At 38.7% G+C, this 18,582-nt stretch overlaps 3 long non-coding RNA genes across 3 annotated transcripts in view; 2 read left to right on the top strand and 1 right to left on the bottom strand.

Moving 5' to 3' along the window:
• The window catches only part of LOC116414210 (uncharacterized), an 86,655-nt gene that overhangs the window by 31,406 nt on the left and 36,667 nt on the right, over positions 1-18,582 (top strand). The window lies entirely within an intron of this gene.
• Positions 12,376-13,809, bottom strand: LOC147656146 (uncharacterized). The gene is made up of 4 exons (XR_015294867.1): positions 13,458-13,809; positions 13,258-13,374; positions 12,631-13,163; positions 12,376-12,548 (listed from the first exon to the last, which is right to left on the bottom strand). It is a non-coding gene; the product is annotated as an uncharacterized LOC147656146 (long non-coding RNA).
• On the top strand, positions 16,610-17,616 carry LOC147656145 (uncharacterized). The gene is made up of 2 exons (XR_015294865.1): positions 16,610-16,882; positions 17,152-17,616. It is a non-coding gene; the product is annotated as an uncharacterized LOC147656145 (long non-coding RNA).

Here is an 18,582-nt window from a genome sequence, read left to right as displayed (position 1 = left end):
GCTCCTTGCCTTTCGAGGGAAAAAGATGAATTATCGTCGTTGCGACATCCTCTCTCCTCTAACAATCCTCGAATAATTGAAACCAAAGTGGAAATTACGGATTGAATTGTTGAACAGAAGGAAAGTTTCGAAACTTGGGCTCACCTTTTTCGGTCAAACCTGTTACTCGCGCGTTGCAAAATAGCGCGCTTGAAAAGCAATTTTCTCGGTCCAAGACTTTGTCTATTTTGCGCGGAAGAAATCGCGGTGGCGTTGCAGCGCCGAGCTGTTGCTTCTTCCTCCTCCTCCTCCTCCTCCTCTTCTTCCTGCGTCCCACGCCCCTCGACTCCCCCTCCCCACTCCTTCGCCACCTTTTTCCCCATTGATCGGGACACCGTCGGCTATCTCGGTCTCTTTGTAACATAATGGCCTTTGTACCGTCCGCCGTTTGGAACGGCAGCACCCAGCCAAAGAGGAGGAGGAGGAGGAGGCGAGCGCTGCATCCGCGTGCTGCTCCACCCTCCTCTGCTCTCCTCCTCCTCCTCCACCTCCCCGAGGAAGGTGGATCTGGTTGCGTTCGTCGACCTCTCGGCCGATCATATGGGCGCCCTTTTGCGCACTTGTGCACGTGGGTGGCACCAAGATTCTTTCGCCGAACCACCTCGATTCCTCAACTCGACGTCCTCCTAGCCTTCGATCGATCGATCGATCGATCCTTATCCAGGGACGAGATTGGTAGCAGGAGTTTAATTCTAGATTGGAAATATTTTTGAATGAAAATTGGGAAAATTTATAATATTTTGTTTTATCTTATTTTACGGTAATTTATCCAAGATGGGGGTTTCAGAAGAAGTTTATATGATAAATTATCGAAAAAGTAGGATCCAATTAAAATAGTGTATTTTTTTTCTACCTTCCACATTTCCAAATTTTCAATTGGCCAACATTTCCAATGAAAATTAATTCTTATTTTGGGAAAATTTGGGAATTTGGAAGGTAGACAAGATAGACTAATTTCACTGAATCCTGCTTCTTGTGGGACGATAATTTATCGGGCGAGGAATTCGAGTTTAATTCTAATTAGAAATGTTGATTAAATAAAAATTGGGGAATTTGGAAGGTACAAGGATTATTTCCTTCGAAGGTATTAGATTCTAATTTAATTCTAATTGGAAATGTTGGCCAAAGGATAGGCTTATTTCTTTCGAAAATATTAGATTCAAATTTAATTTTAATTGGAAATGAAAATTGGAAAATTAAGAAGATGCAAAATAGACTAATTTCGAAAGAGTTATATTCGAATTCTAATTGAAAATGCTGACCAATTGAAAATTGGGCAATTTGGGATAGGTACAAGAATAAGGTTATTTTCTTCGAAAGTATTAGATTCAAATTTAATTCTAATTAAAAATTTTGTCGACCAATCGAAAATTGGAAAATTAAGAAGATGCGAAATAGATTAATTCCGAAAAAGACTAATTCCAATTGGCCAATCGAAAATTAAGAAGATGCAAAACAGACTAATTTCGAAAGAGACTAATTCCAGTTTAATTCCAATTGGCCAATCGAAAATTAAGAAGATGGAAAACAGACTAATTTCGAAAGAGACTAATTCCAGTTTAATTCCAATTGGCCAATTTAAAATTGGAAAATTAAGAAGATGCAAAACAGACTAATTCACTTTAATTCTAATTGGCCGATCGAAAATTAAGAAGATGGAAAACAGACTAATTTCGAAAGAGACTAATTTCAGTTTAATTCCAATTGGCCAATCGAAAATTAAGAAAATGCAAAATAGACTAATTTCGAAAGAGACTAGTTCCAGTTCAATTCTAATTAGCTACTCGAAAATTGGAAAATTAAGAAGATGGAAAACAGACTAATTCCGAAAGAGACTAATTCCAGTTTAATTCTAATTGGCCAATCGAAAATTAAGAAGATGGAAAACAGACTAATTTCGAAAGAGACTAATTCCAGTTTAATTCCAATTGGCCAACTTAAAATTGGAAAATTAAGAAGATGCAAAACAGACTAATTCCACTTTAATTCCAATTGGCCAATCGAAAATTAAGAAGATGGAAAATAGACTAATTTCGAAAGAGACTAGTTCCAGTTCAATTCTAATTAGCTACTCGAAAATTGGAAAATTAAGAAGATGGAAAACAGACTAATTTCGAAAGAGACTAATTCCAGTTTAATTCCAATTGGCCAATCGAAAATTAAGGAGATGGAAAACAGACTAATTTCGAAATAGACTAATTCCAATTGGCCAATCGAAAATTACTAAAAAAATTAGGAAGATGCATTAGATTCTAATTCCAAACTTAAACCATTTCCAATTTCCAAAGAAGCAGAACAAACTAATTTCCTTCGAAACATTCGATTCGAATGGATTGGAAGCGCAAGTAAGGAAGGCAGGCTAATTTCACCGGACTTTTCCCTTTCCACGGATAATTTATCCAATCCTTTGAAAGCTCGTTCTTTTAGATTCTTTCTAGAAACTGGCTTATCCCTCGAAAACCTTGTTCGCGCGTTCCCAACAACAACAACACAACAACCATTCAACACAACCTCCCTCCCTCCCTCCCTCCCTCGTTTCTTTTGTGCGTGACGAAAGCAGGGAGCGGGGATCCCTCGTGTTAACTCGACACCGGGGTGCAGAGAGCTCAGGTGCGCTCGAGGCTGTAAAAGGCCTGGCTGGCTGTGCCCGCAATCCACGCGCATTTTAATTTCAGCTTACAGTTTGTTAGCGGTTTTTCCAACGGCGATCGCGCTAAGACGACAGATCCTTCCTCTCTCTCTCTCTCTCTCTCTCTCTCTCCCCTCCCCTCTTTTAAAGCCGGGTTAAAACGGGACAAAACTCGTGCTCTCGCAGCACGAACCAAGCCCTTATCTCCTCACCCAAAGATTATCCGTCTGCTGTGCTGCCAGCACAGTGTTCTCTCGCGTTTTCCAACAAATTTCGCGCGTCGTTTTGGACGACGATCGACGATTGGAGAGGAAGCGTCGATTTCATATCGACCACTTCCTTCTCCTTTTTCCTTCTTCCTTCCTTTTCTTCCACGAGTCGTTTTCGTCCCCCTCCTCGGTCAGAGAATTAGAGGGGAGGGAGAAATGGGAGAAGGATTTCTTTTTCTTGAGGGAAGATGATGAGAGGAGGCGGTCGTTTATCACGAAAGGAATTCTCGTTGTGTCGATATGTGCGTGTACGTGTGTGTAGGGGAGCCACACCCTTCTTCCGGCAGAAACGATTTCCCGGGGATATTCGAGATTTTTTCTCTTTCTTTCTCCGTCGTGTCCATCCATCGCGTGTCGCACCTCGAGCACCCTTAACGACGTCTCGCCACACCCCCTCGCAACAAAATCGAATCCTCTCGTTTTTCTTCCTCGCGAGATTTGATACGAGAAAAAGGGGATCGAGGGGGGGGGAAGAACGAATAATTCTCGTCGAAATTAAATAAATAAATAAATAAATAAATAAATAAATCGTTTCTCCTATTTTGACGTAGAAGACTAGAATCTTATTGGGATGAAACTCACTTTTTTCAATTACTCTCAAGAAAAGAAGAGAGAAGAGAAAGGAACGAATTCGTGTTTTCTTGATCAGGGAAGTGAGTTGCACTGAATAGTTGAAAGAAGAGACGAGAATGAAATAAACAAACAAATAAATAAATTCTTTCTTCTATTTTATTTGAGTTTAATGTGACTCACTTCTTTTAATTACTCTCAAGAAGAGGAAAAAGAAGAAAATTGTTTCTCCTATTTTATTTTATTTGATGAAACTCACTTTGTTTCAATTCTACTCTCAAAAGGAAAGTAGAAGAGACGAAGAAAAGAAGAAAGAAGAATAAGGAACGAATTCGAATTTTCCTTGATTAGGGAAGTGAGTTGCACTGAATAGTTGAAAGAAGAGACGAGAATGAAATAAATAAACGAATAAATAAATTCTTTCTTCTATTTTATTTGAGTTTAATGTGACTCACTTCTTTTAATTACTCTCAAGAAGAGGAAAAAGAAGAAAATTGTTTCTCCTATTTTATATTATGAAACTCACTTCTTTTAATTACTCTCAAGAAGAGGAAAAAGAAGAAAATTGTTTCTCCTATTTTATTTTATTTGATGAAACTCACTTTGTTTCAATTCTATTCTCAAAAGGAAAGTAGAAGAGACGAAGAAAAGAAGAAAGAAGAAAAAGAAACGAATTCGTTTTTCTTTGATTAGGGAATTGCACTGAATAGTTGAAAGAAGAGACGAGAATGAAATAAATAAACGAATAAATAAATTCTTTCTTCTATTTTATTTGAGTTTAATGTGACTCACTTCTTTTAATTACTCTCAAGAAGAGGAAAAAGAAGAAAATTGTTTCTCCTATTTTATTTTATTTGACGAAACTCACTTTGTTTCAATTCTACTCTCAAAAGGAAAGTAGAAGAGACGAAGAAAAGAAGAAAGAAGAAAAAGGAACGAATTCGAATTTTCCTTGATTAGGGAATTGCACTGAATAGTTGAAAGAAGAGACGAGAATGAAATAAACAAACAAATAAATAAATTCTTTCTTCTATTTTATTTGAGTTTAATGTGACTCACTTCTTTTAATTACTCTCAAGAAGAGGAAAAAGAAGAAAATTGTTTCTCCTATTTTATATTATGAAACTCACTTTATTTCAATTACTCTCAAAAAGAGAAGGAAGAAGTAGAAAATTTCTTTTATTTTATTTTATTTTATTTGATGAAACTCACTTTATTTCAATTCTACTCTCAAAAGGAAAGTAGTAGAGGAAACGAATTTTTCCTCTCCTTCGCAACAATCAGAAGAGGGGAAGAAGAATAGGTTGCAAGGGGGACGATAAAAATGCACGAGATAGCTGAAAGAAGTGGCGCCAGAAGAGACGAGAGCGCCCCCATTGTCTCCTCCGAGACGGATTTAATTTCGTTGCCGGACAGAAGATAGAATCGGTGGACCAACGTCTTAATTAGTATCCCCGATGCACGAGCGATTAGATCTTCCTTCCCTTTCCCCCCCCCCCCCATCTTTCCATCGATATGATCGATCCGATAAACCGGTTAAAAATATCCGGCCACCGGCTTTACACGTGTAACACGTGTCCCCTTCTAACTGTTTTATAATCTCTCCTCTTAAATTTCCCTAGAAAATAATAATTGTAGACACGATGCTGGATACCACACATTCCTTCCTTCCTTCCTTCCTTCCTTCCTCTCTTTTTTGAAAAGCGTAAACAGGGCATAAAGGGAAGAGGAGGAGGAGGAGGGGGGAGGGGGAGGGGATCTTGGTTTACTAATTAAGACACCGGCGGAGATCGGCCATTGTCTCGATAACAAAAAACATGGAACGTTTCTTCTCTCTCTCTCTGTTCCGAGTGTTTGCGATTAAATCAGCACGTCCGATCGAGCGAATTAAGTCCTCGGCGTGGGTGGACCGAGGGGAGGAGAAGGATGAGAAAAGAGGAAGGATCCTTTCTCTCTTTCTCTCGGCGCGTGCAAAAGCGGCGAGCGCGAATAAACGCAAAGAGTAAGATCCATGTTTGATCCCGAGTTAATTTGATTCCAAGTTTTAATTGGACAGGCCTGGTCATCCTGGTTTTCTGGTACTTTAATGGGTTTGTTTATTTATGGGGATTTTTGAAGGGAATTTCTCGAGAGGGTATTTTTCGAAATCGAAATATGCTCAAATTTCTTGTGTTGTACGTGGAATTTTTCAATATCGAATTTTTCAACCTTCTCTTCCAAAGAGAACGAAGAATCGGCGCCTATGGATCGTTGTTTGTATCACATCTTTGAATTTCTTTAAACTTTTCTCGTGTAATATATCGAATTTGTCAAGCTTCTCTTCCAATATTGCCTTCCGAAAGAGAATTAACGGTTATTTGTATCATATTTTCGAATTTTTTAAAGTTTTTTCTATGAATAATCATTATTTCTAATTATTTAAATTAATCTCTTCGATATTACTCGAAAGAAAGGGACGCCTATGAACGATCACTTTTATCGTATTTCGAATTTTGCAAACTAACTTTTTTCGACGCCTATGAACGATCACTTTTATCAAATTTATTTAAACATCTCTCTACGCCTATGAACGGTCATCGGTATCTCTAATTTTCTGTTAGATATTTTTCGAAAGAAAGCTTGTAAAGGTAATCATTTTTATCGTATTTCGAATTTTTTAAACTTTTCTCTACTCTTCTCTTGATTTTTCAAAATTCTTCTTTTCGATTCTTTTCTTGAAAAAAAAAAAAAAATGATCGAGGGACGCCTGCTACGAACGGTTATCTTTATCAAATTTTTTAAACCTCTCTCGACGCCTATGAACAGTAACTTTTACCGTATTTCGAATTTTTCAAACTTTTCTCGACGCCTATGAACGGTCGCCATTTCTAATTTTTCAAACTTTTTCATTTCTCGAAAGAAAACGATCGAAGGAAGGCTATTACGAACCGCCATTTCTATCCAATTTTTTCAAACTTCTCTCCAAACTTCTTTTCTATTCCTATTTCCGAAAGAAAATGAGCAAAAGAATAAAATCCCTATGAACGATTTTATTCTAATAAAAAATATTTTCAACCTTTTCCCTCCCGAACGCTTGGAGGAAATCGAGATCGGCGCCTATGAACGGTCGCGTGTATCCGTCTACTCGTCTTGCGTCTCCCGCACCGGCCGAGCTTTGTCTTGTAAACGAAGCCACCAGCCTGATTCGTATCCGGACGTTGATAAATTCCCCCGCAGAGTTTAGCAGTTCTTCGCGGAGACTGGAGCGGAGGGCCTACCGCTTATCCTTCCTTCCCATTCACCGCGGAAGGACGAATGGTCCTGGCGCATCCTCCTCCTCCGAGCAGGCTTCTTCTTCGCCCGGCTGAGAAAGAAAGACTTCGTGGGAAACCGGTCGACCATCCTCTCATTCACGGAACCCTCTCTCTCGTTAAGAGAGAGCGGACCTATCTCCTCCCTTTATTATTAACCCTTCCACTCGTGTTTCGCCGCAACACGGTAGCACCCTTCCCCTCCTATTTATTATTTCTCACCTTTTCTCACCTCTAAAGAGGAAAAAAAAAAAAAAGAAAAGGTTAATTGGAGTTGATTTTCGAGTCGATTTCGAGAATGGAATTATTCTCTTCCTATACACGGATATGTTAGTTATTTGAATAATTGTTCGATACGAATCGAGAATTTGTCCTGAATTTACTTGGGAAAATACGTTTTAAAGAGAAGATATTCCAAATACTGGACAAAATCGACAAAAGATAGAAGAGTGTAAAGGAATCGAATGAAACACGAATGGATTTTTTTTTATTTATTTTACTGAAAAATTTATTTGAAAATTATTCTTCTTACCACGAGTACAACGATTTTCTCGATCCTTGTTAACCGGTATGAACGGAGTTCATATCCTTCTCGCGCGAAAGACGAATTAGGCGTCCAATCTTTGCCCCACTTTCCCCCGTTGACCATTGAAACCCTTCCCTTCCCCTCGGTCGTGTTGAACCTCGCGCTTTAAGCGCGTAGTAGACGCAATATCGTGTGCCCGATCGCAATATTTCTGGCCGCCGAGTAAACGAAGCGTTTGCTTATTCCGCTCGCGGGACATTGCATAACAATTGCCCGTGGAACTCGTTTCTTAAATTACAACGGGACGTGCGCGCACGAAAAGTCACGCTCACTATCATGGCGCCCTGTATTTTCTCCTCCCCCCTTCCCTCCTTACTCACGACTTATTCACAGCCCTTCGATTTAACCAAGAGACACGTCGCGAGGGTCGAGGAACGTCGTATTTTTGAACCTCGTTATTTATCACGTATCAAAAGCAACGATCAACAATCTCTCCCTTATATATATATATATATTTCTATATAAGAATTGGATCTCGCGGCAATTTCTCGACTCGTTTTGTTTCGAACTTTCGTCTGTCGTCACTTTCAACTAGTCTGAAGGACCAGAACGTATCTTTAACGTCGAAATTTCAATTTCATATCTTCTCGGTAATAAAAAGGGTAATAAAATATACCGAATTGATGATCTTGCTCACGCGCGAAAAACACAATCGCGAACGAGTTTTTCTTACGAATAAATCAATGAAAATATACCAACTCTCGAAATATAACACAATATAACAACAAGCGGTTTAGAACGAAGTTGGCTGGGCAAACGTTCGACGCTCGCGACACTCGCGTGAAGAAACGAAATTACTTTCCCAACAACCCAACGATTTCTACTCTGAAATGAAGTTGGCTGGACAAACGTTCGACGCTCGCGACGCTCGCGTGAAAAAACGAAATTACTTTCCAAACAACCATCTATCTATATATATATATATATTTAGAGAGGAAACTCGGTCTCCTTTATTACCGTTACTCGAACGTATTCCCGTTCAACGGGTGTTAATCGGCGGCGAGGATTTTCAGAGGCAGGGAAGGGAAGGGATAAAGGGTGATCCGTGGTCAGTGGTTACACGCTCATTTACGTCAAGCTGTGCGCCAGTCACGCGATCAACTCTTTAATCCTAAGCGTCTAATACCCACATTGTCGAAACCGCACCGCCTTAATGCTTCCGTCCTCGGATCCACGCGGATTATATATATACCTTTCCATTTCTCGTTTCGCAAGGCGGCCTCCATATTTTTATCACAAATTTGACTCGATCCCATTTTTAAAAAAATTTTACCCGTCTCTCCCTCTCTCTCGCCCCGAGTAAAAGTGCAACGAAATCAAAATTTCGCCGATCGAGAGACCGACCACTCGTCTCAACGAACGTATTTTAACGCGAAAATAGGACGAATCGAGGAGAGGTGGGGGGAAATACAAACCGCGTACAAAGAGGTCGGTATAAATCTACGGGAGGAACCTCTTCTCCTCCTTTTTTTCTCCCCGAAACTGCACGCGAGCCGAAACGGGAGGCAGATGCGCCCCCGCGAGGGAACAGCTGTGTACGATTGTCCGTCTCGTTTCCACGTTCTCGTCCACGTTCGTTGTTCCTCGAATCTTCTCGAAAAGCCCGGCGAAAAATATATATATATATATATATATACGGTTGGGATAAGGATCGCGAAAGGGAGTAAAGAAAAAAAAAAAAAAAGGGAAAAAAAGAAAAGGCGAAGAAGGAGGAGGAGGAGAGAGAGAGAGAGAGAGAGTAGATAGGCGGTCGGATAAGAGTGGGGAGGGGGGAATAGAAGTAGGAAAGGGGTGTCGTGAGGAGGGGAGGGTGGCACGCGACTGTGTTGAAACGTAATAAAAATTGATTGAGAATCTTGGCCCGTCATCGTCGAACCTCGAAACATCTGGCCCTCCCGGCTATCGTCCGGTGATCACCTCCGGCGAGGGGAACAAAACCACGCTACCTACGATGCGAGTGTGATATCCGTTTAACGCAATGCTCCCCCCGCTCCCAATTAGAGGCGCTCTCTTTCCCTCCTCCAATTGTATGCGCCATACCCTTTGATTACCGTCGATTCCAAACATTTATTATAGCTATGCTTGGCGCACCCGACGTTTCCACGGATATCTTTCGTCCGCTCGGTGGAGGAGGAGAACGTGGAAGGGGAAGAAGAGTAGAAGGATGAAGAGGGGGAAGGGGAGGAGAGCGAAAAAGAGGAGGAGGAGGAGGAGGAGAGAGAAAAAAGAGAAGAGAGAGAGAAAAGGAGGAGGAGGTCGAGAAATTAAAGGAGGAGAGCGGAGGAGGATGAGGGGGAAGAAAAAGAAGAAAAAGTGGAAAAGGAGGAAGAGGAAGAGTAGAAAGATGGAGGAAGAGGAGGTGGAGGAGGAGAAAGTAGAGAAGAAGAGTGGAGGAGGAGAAGAAGGAGGAGGAGGGAAAAATAGAGGTGAAGAGTGGAGGAGGATGAAGGCGAAGAAGAGGAGTAGGAAAAGGAATAAAAGAGAAGGTGGAGGAGGAAAAAATAGAGGAGGATGAGAGGGTAGAAGAGAAGAAGGAAAAGGAATAAAAGAGAAGGTGGAGGAGGAAAAAGTAGAGGAGGAGAATGGAGGATAGAAGAGAAAGAGGAAAAGGAGCAGCAGAAGAGAAGGGGGAGAAGGGGGACAAGAAAAGGTGGAAGAGAGGGAGGAGGATGAAAAGGAGGAGGAAGAATAGAAGGATGAAGAGGAGAAGGGAAAGAAGGTGAAAGAGGAGGAGGAGGAGGAGAAATTAGAGAAGGAGGAGAAGGAGGGCAGAAGAAAAGGTGGAGAATGGAGAGGAGGGAGAAGAGGATGAAAGGAAGAATGAAAAGAAAAAGAAGGAGAAGAACGTAAAGGAGGAGGAGATGGAGGATGAGAAAGAGGAGGAGAAGGAGATTCGGTGTGTAAAATCGATGGAGATAGAATAGAAGATTTATGCCTTTTGGCTTTTTTAGAGTCGTAGCGAGGTGAAAAAATTCTGAAAAGTCAGTAAAAATTGGAAGGCGAAGGGATTTCGATGGAAATCTGATCCTTTTCTTTTCTTCTCTCTCTCTCTCTCTCTCTCTCTCTCTCTCTCTCTCTCTCGAATTGCACAGCTATGAAAATATTGGTGGAGAGTGTTGCATAACCCTTCTTCCCCCTCATTTGTACAGGCAGGGGTTGCTCTTCTTCTCTTCAGGAATATGAGTCTCCTTCGTGGAACGCAGCACGTGCTCGAGTGGATGCTACACCCTCTCCTCGTTCTTCTACTCTTTCCAGGTGATCTCTATCGACTCTATCTATCCATCCCTTTCGAGGATCCTTCTTGAAACAACAGCAAATGGATAGAAGAATTCTCAGAACTCGGATCGCACATCAGATCGATATAAATCGTGATCTAAATTTTCATTTTCGTCCAATCTCTTTTCCTTCCTCCTCTATTTTCGATTAATCTTCCTATGGAAAACGTGTGTAGAGCACCAGCGCTTCTCTTCTTCGAAGAAGCGAAGCCGTTCGTTTTGTAATTAAAATTGGGGGGAGAGAAATGTTATCGAAGATCTCGAAAAATCGGCCTTTTCTTTTCGAGCTCGGTCGACTAATTACGAGATAATTATATTAATGGACGATATCGAACTGGTCGGCTACTACAAAGGCCGAGTGGTAACCGGTAGCAAAGCGGGATATATCCACTTTTGTCGATTAGGGAGGGGGAGGGGTGGAGTTCCACTCGAGCGAGCGTTCTAAAAGCGAGCGATCGTCTCGTCATCTTTCGTTCCGTTTTCCCTCTACCGTCGTCTCGAGAAAATTCTTCGAAGAAAAAGCGTGAATCGTTACGCGAAGGATTAATTTCGTGTCGAAGAGGATAGAAATTTTATCTCGCGTTTTGATACGTGGTGACCACGTTATTTAGTTCAAAATTGGTTAAAAATAATTCGAATAATATTTATTCGTAGTTAATTTAAGTTTAATCGCCATCCTATATTTTATTATCATACATATATTATACATTACTAATGTAAATATATGTATAATATATACATACAAATATGTACATCAGTAAATATATGTATAATACAATTCTAGGAACTTTTGTGTTACTTGATTGGTAACCTTTTATAACATTAGTAAATATATATATAATACAATTACATTCTAGGGACTTTTGTGTTACTTGATTGATAATCTTTTATAACCTTAAATATAAATACGAGTGCAAAAAGTTAACTACAATCTTAAATAACTTCGACTGTAATCAATTTTTCCTAAAATCCGATTTCGTCTAATTTAATATTATCCAGAAAACTTGAAATATAAATGGTATAAAAATGGATCGATCGAATTTTTTTCACGATTCCCAAAAAGTAAAATTCCCAAACGGAAAATCCGTATTTGGTGACACGCTTTGAAGAAAAAAACTTAACTCTGGTAGCCTGGAAAAACCGTTGTTACGATGTGTGTACATAGGTTAGAGTGTGGGCATACAAAATAGAATATATATATATATATATATATAAATAGGGCGACCCATTTTCTGTCCTAAATAAATGGGGCGACTTTTAGTTCTTGAGCGCAAATATTGTCGCATCAATTAAAATGTCCATAGAGGCGGCGTGTTTGGAACACAACGGCGCCACCGTCCTCTCGAACGGTAATTCCTTTTTTTCTTTCTTCCCTCCTCGCCTCCGCTTCCTCCATCTTCCGCTTATTCGTTCGAAAGGAAGTGGAATCGTGTCGCGCACAAGAAAAGCACAAATACGCGGGACTATCGTGTTCCAGCCGTGTGATAATAACGAAATATTCTTGGTATATATATATATATATATATATATATCTTTATTATCTTTTATTTATTTATTTATTTTATTTTATATGTACACACGCATTCAAGCAGAAACTAAAAGAAAACATTGTAACAAGAGTTCCTAGAATGTAATATTAACGTATATGTGATATATGTATAATAATAAAATAGCAGGATAGCGACATACGAGTGCAAAGAGGTTAAATTTGGAAAGATACCTATTTTCACCATTTTATTTCTATCGCTGCTATTTGTCACGTATACATCAAAATAATTATCTATATTCAAACCTCGATGCATTAGGCATAGAATTCTGGTATTTGTCACGTATATATAAATCCAAAACAATTATCCAAACCTTGATGAATTAGGCATAGAATCTTGGTATCTGTCACGTGTATATCAATCCAAAATTATTATATTATATTATATTATTATATTATTATATATACAATTATTTGTATCCAAACCTCGATGCATTAGGCATAGAATGGCTGGTATTTGTCATGGCTGATATATATCAATCCAAAAGAATTATTTGTATCCAAACCTCGATGCATTAGATATAGAATCTTGGTATTTGTCGCTTGTATATCAATATAAAATTATTATATTATATTATATTATTATATTATTGTATATACAATTATTTGTATCCAAACCTTAATATATTAGGCATAGAATGACTGGTATTTGTCATGGTATATATCAATCCAAAAGAATTATTTGTATCCAAACCTCGATGCATTAGGCATAGAATGGCTGGTATTTGTCACTTGTATATCAATATAAAATTTTTATATTATATTATATTATTATATTATTATATATACAATTATTTGTATCCAAACCTTAATATATTAGGCATAGAATGACTGGTATTTGTCATGGTATATATCAATGTAAAAGAATTATTTGTATCCAAACCTCGATGCATTAGGCATAGAATGGCTGGTATTTGTCATGGTATATATCAATCCAAAATAATTATCTATATCCAAACCTTGATGCATTAGGCATAGAATCTTGGTATTTGTCACTTGTATATCAATATAAAATTATTATATTATATTATATTATTATATTATTATACATACAATTATTTGTACCCAAACCTTAATGCATTAGGCATAGAATGGCTGGTATTTGTCATGGTATATATCAATCCAAAAGAATTATTTGTATCCAAACCTCGGTGCATTAGGCATAGAATCCTGGTATTTGTCACGTCAATCCAAAATTATTATATTATATTATATTATTATATTATTATATGTACAATTATTTGTATCCAAACCTCGATTAGGCATAGAATTCGAAGAAATTCCAACTTCTTACTTCTCATCAATAGGCGCAATTACAATTCGATAGTTAAATTCATAAATGTAATTTCGTATTCAAGATAATGATTGTACAAGCTATGAATAATTTCGAAAATATATTTCACCCTCCAGTCAGATAAGTGAAAATAATTTTGAATATGTAGCTTGTATATAACTATCGGGATCGATCAACGAAAGAGACTTCTTTCCAACAGCAGCTATAAATAAAAAGAAAAAGAAAAAGAATTACAGAAAAATATTAAAATTTACCAAAAAAAGAAAATTCGATATCTGTCGTCGTAGAGTGTCGTTATAGATAAGTAAAATTTCTCGCATTCGAATAAATAAAGGAACACGTGTAGCTGTAGTTTTGAAAACGAGCGAAATCTGTTTCTCGTTTGAAGAAAGGTTCCTCGAATTTCATCAGGCTGCTCCATCATGCTTCCTCATCCTGCCTCTCTTACGTATGTACACATCCACTTTTCCACCACTTCCGACGGAAGGGACATCTCTTAATTGGCTTAATGGACTCTCCAAAAGTCTCACACACAGTTTGGATCGCTCTTACTCGCTCCCTCTTGCTCCTCTCTTCTCTCTCGAAACGAATTTCCGATCGGATCGATTGGAGGATCTGTGAATTTTATTGAAATAATGAAAAATCTAATAGCAGACGTGGCTTCAAGTAAGCTGAAGAGTATGAAGAAAATGAAAATTAAAGAAAGAGCAGAAAAAGAGAGAGAGAGAGAAGAAGAGAGTAAAGAAATCTGTCAACGAGCCATCCACTCTCGAAGAGTCACAGCTCTGGAAGGGAAAATCTTCAAAGGATACCGGCCTGGATTTATCTGATCGTTCCCCCCGAGTCGAGAGTTCTATTTCGTTTATTCGATTCCGGTCAAAGAAAGTAGAGAAACCACGTTGCTCTTATATATTCACAGGAATATGGTAGAACGGGTTCGAAAAATTCATTTTCACGCGTGAACCCGTTGAAAAAGTCGAGTGGTTAAAAATTTCGAACGAAAAGTCACTTGAAATAACGTTTATTCGAATATATTATTACAGTCGATCGGCTTCTCGTATAATCTCGTTTGCCAGTTATTTTGTTATTATGTTTCGAACGATAAATTGTCGAAATAATTTCGATTATTAAAAAGTTTTCCCGGTTAAAAATTTCGTACAAATTCACTTTAAATTTATTCGCAGTATTATTCAATCGATCCGCTTTTCGTACAGCCTCGTTCAACGCTACAATTATTTCCGATTGCTATCACGTTTTCAATTTTATCCCTAACATCAACTATTAAATCGCCGAATAGACGAGTATTTCACGTTTCAAAAATTTCGTGGAAATGACGAAAAGTATATATGATAATCGAGACGTTGAATTTCGAAAACGAATCGAAGCCCGAAGGCGAGGCGAGTGTCTATAGATTGCCAAAGGCTTGGACGTATGTATAAAATGGACGGGCGGTCGAACGAGGAAGATAAAGCGAGCCACGCGACTCTCGTGGCTGTGCTCGTAAATCCAGCAGTGGACTTCGCTAGACTACCATTCCTCACTCCTCTGCTCAGCCTCGGGGTTGAATCAAGAGATCACGATACCATCTTGGCAAGCGGCCAAAAATATTCGAAATTTAAGCGTTGCTAGTCTTCTTTCGGCAACGATCCGCAATTCCACCGACGATAATCACTTCAACGTTTCTTCTCGCGATAATCGTTGAAAACGTGTAGAAAGTTTTCTTAAAACGATAAAAATTGGGATCGTTATCCGAAACGATTCCTTTCGATTCGAGCAGAGCATTTCGATTCGAGCAAAGCGTTTCGATTATCGTGAACACGTGTAGATAAGAAAAAATTTAATAGTTACTTCGATTTCGAATTTATCACGCAAAATGTAATAATGTAGCGGCAAACGAGGTTATACGAGAGACGGATAATAATCATTCGAATAAACGTTATTTGAAGTGACTTTGTTTGAATTATTTTTAACTTGGTTAAAAATTTTTCAACGTTTAGTTTAACGCCCAAATCTAAACGAAAAAGAAAAGACGTTATTCTAAAAGAGAATATTTTAATTATTTTAAACCATCTTACCTTTTCAACTAATAATTATTTTTCAACTCTTGACTCAAGTCAATTCTGAACGAAAGAAAAGACGAAGTATCTCGCTTGAGAGAATTCGAAAATCGGCTGTCAGTTTTTTCGAAACTGGAGAAGACAAAGGGGAGGAAGGGAACTAGTTCGAATCGTCGTTGTAATTTTTTTTTTTTCAAAACTTCATCCTTAAAGAGAGAAGCACCCTCTTCGGCTCACCCCGAATCCAGGCCTTATTCCGAACGTGGATAACGAACGATATAAAGAGACGACTTACGTCCTGAGAGGAAAAAGTCTTCGTGTCCCATAAACCATTCGAACGAATCGAAACGGGCCGGTAACGGTTTTACCTGCCAGTTTTCCACCACTGGGCCTGACCTACCCTCCTCGTCGATCACCTCGTCGATATTTGGGCCACCGCTTCTTTTTCCACGCGATATCGTTCAACGACTCTCCTACCTGCCTATCCTATCCTCCTATCCCCTTCTGTCTTCTCTCTCTTCCTCTCTCTTTCTCTCCCTTTTTTTTTCTTCTTTTTTTCTTCCTCTAACTTTGAACGGGGACGAGAAAAACTCGATCCAGATATAACGGGTGGTGCACGAAGAGCAACGTTTAATCTTGCTCGAATATTCACAATAAATATTACGCGAGAATTATTATGGAAAGGAGATTAATTTCGTTTTTCCACACGAGTGGCGCTAACGTTTGTTCAGCCAACTTCATTCTAGAGTAGAAATTATTAGGCTGTTCGGAAAGTAATTTCGTTTTTACACGCGAGTGTCGCTAGTCGAACGTTCATGCAGTCAACTTCATTCTAATTCGTGTCATTATTGTATTTCGAGAGCATTGGCATTTCGTTGCTTTGTTCGTTAGAAAAATTCGTTCGATTCCGTGCGTGGTTGTGTGTTTCTTGTGCGTGACAACAAAGACGAATAAGACAAGCAAAAGGAGCATTTATGGCGTGTTTTATTTTTTTATTATCGAAGAAGTAAGAATGGTGTTCAGGCAAGAAAGAAAGTCTACGCGAAATCTATGGAAAAGAAGGTGTATTAACGGTATTAACGGTATGTGTCAAAACTTTTAAAATTTCATTTCACAAATTTTACGTTAAATTTTACGACAAATTCGACGTTAAAAATGCACTACGTTTTGAGAGATCGTTTGAAGTTGACGACAGACAAAATGGCGCTGATCGAAACAAAATGACGAGTCGAGAAATTGCCGTGAGATTGAATTTGATAGTCATTCGGTGTTTCGTTGTCGTGAAAGAAAAATGAGATCACTTTCGAAATAAACCGATACGAACAAGGTTAATAACAAAGATTTTTAAATAAAAATCGAGATGTATTCTCGATTCAACGGGAATAACTTGCATTCGCACGGTTCTATGTGTAATAGCCTCTTATCTCCTCTTCGTTCCTAGCGTACACCGTGTATAAAGGTTTCGTGCATGGGTGCGCATAACTCGCGTTTCAGAGATCGCTTTTTAAGTCGGGCTACCTTTCTCTCTCTCTCTCTCTCTCTCTCCCTCTCGTAAAATCATTTCGGAGTTGGAATCAAGGTTTAATGCCATTTCAGGGCGAGGCTACCGTGTTGTACCGTGAACAATAATGCCTCACAACGATCCCCTCCCCCCTTTCGACCCGAATTTCATCCCTTGACGAGTTTCCGCCACGAGTGGCGTCTACCTGCGCCTCTACTCGAAATTTCGTTTTCGTCTCTTCGATCGAGGATGAGAGGAGGACAAAAAAAAGAGAGAAAAGAGAAAAGGAACGGTCATGAGACGACTTCGGATCGTGGAATACGTAATCAAAGTTAACGATGAAATATATGCACCAATCTTTATACACCCGAATATATACTTTAAACCAGCGGTTTCCAATCTTTATGCTACTACGTCTTCCTGAAAAAAAATTTTTTTTTCTTTCTATCTTTTAATAGATATAATAATATGGACACGTTTTAAATAATAATAAGGTTATTACGAAAAAATAGTGAAAATTACGATTAACAAAATAATAATAAGCTTTTGCTACAACAATACGAACATGCATATTTATTTTTATATTAAATTACTAATTGAACTAATTAAATATTTAATGCATCAAAATTTATTGCTAGGGTTAGTTTGTTTATTGGCGCAAAGTTTATCAAATCTCTGAGGGCAATGTGAAGAATGCCACTCGATTGTTAGCCTTTTTCGATTGTTAACCTGATACGATATTTAGTTTTCATCGCAGCCAGAGACGAAAAGCCCATTTCGCACGAATAAAATAAAAAATAAATATTACTTTACTGAATTTATATTATCGCGTTATCACACGAAGTTCATTTATTTGTAGATATTACGGTGTGAATATTAATTTTTAACATCTGCCAAGTTGGAAATCGCGACTTTAAACTGTTGTACGTCCAATGCGCGAATTTGAATAAACGCGTGCGTTCGATCGGCGCAAACGAGGAAATTTGCATGAATATATCGTGGAAAAAGAAGAAGAGGAAGAAAGATCGAATACGTCGTACGTATATATATTTCTCACGACACGTGTGCTTTCCCCAAAAACTCCGAACCCCTTAAAACCCTTTAAATATCATGGCATCCTTTTTAACGATAAGCGGCAAGCATTAAGGGGTATATAATTTTTAAAGGGGGGAAGAGGAGGGAAGAGCCCCCGTATTGACACGTGTTTAACGCGTTTTCAACGGAAACGATCGGTTTCGCGCGCGTAATCACAGGGAGCCACGCTCTTTGATTTACATGCTCAAAAAGAAAAAAAGAGGGAAAAGAGAAAAGCTTCTTTTCTGGGGGATCTCTTCGCTTCGCTCCCGATCGAGGGAACGTCACGGTTCACACCGTGTCCAATGATCTTCTTCTCCGCCGGTGGAAGAAAGAAACAAAAAAAAAAAAAAAAAAAAAAAAGAAGAAGAAGAAGAAGAAATTCGCGAAATCCTCGCCATTCCATTTATTCGAAGGCATTGGATTAAGCGTGGAACAAATTACACACTGGG

The sequence above is a fragment of the Apis florea genome, unplaced genomic scaffold (genome assembly GCF_048593485.1).
Source record: "Apis florea isolate Af1SG1 unplaced genomic scaffold, ASM4859348v1 contig_3802_pilon, whole genome shotgun sequence".
In the NCBI taxonomy this organism is placed as follows: Eukaryota; Metazoa; Arthropoda; class Insecta; order Hymenoptera; family Apidae; genus Apis; species Apis florea.
The sequence above is the reverse complement of the archived record's forward strand: the minus strand, read 5'-3'. Positions and strand labels throughout refer to the sequence as shown.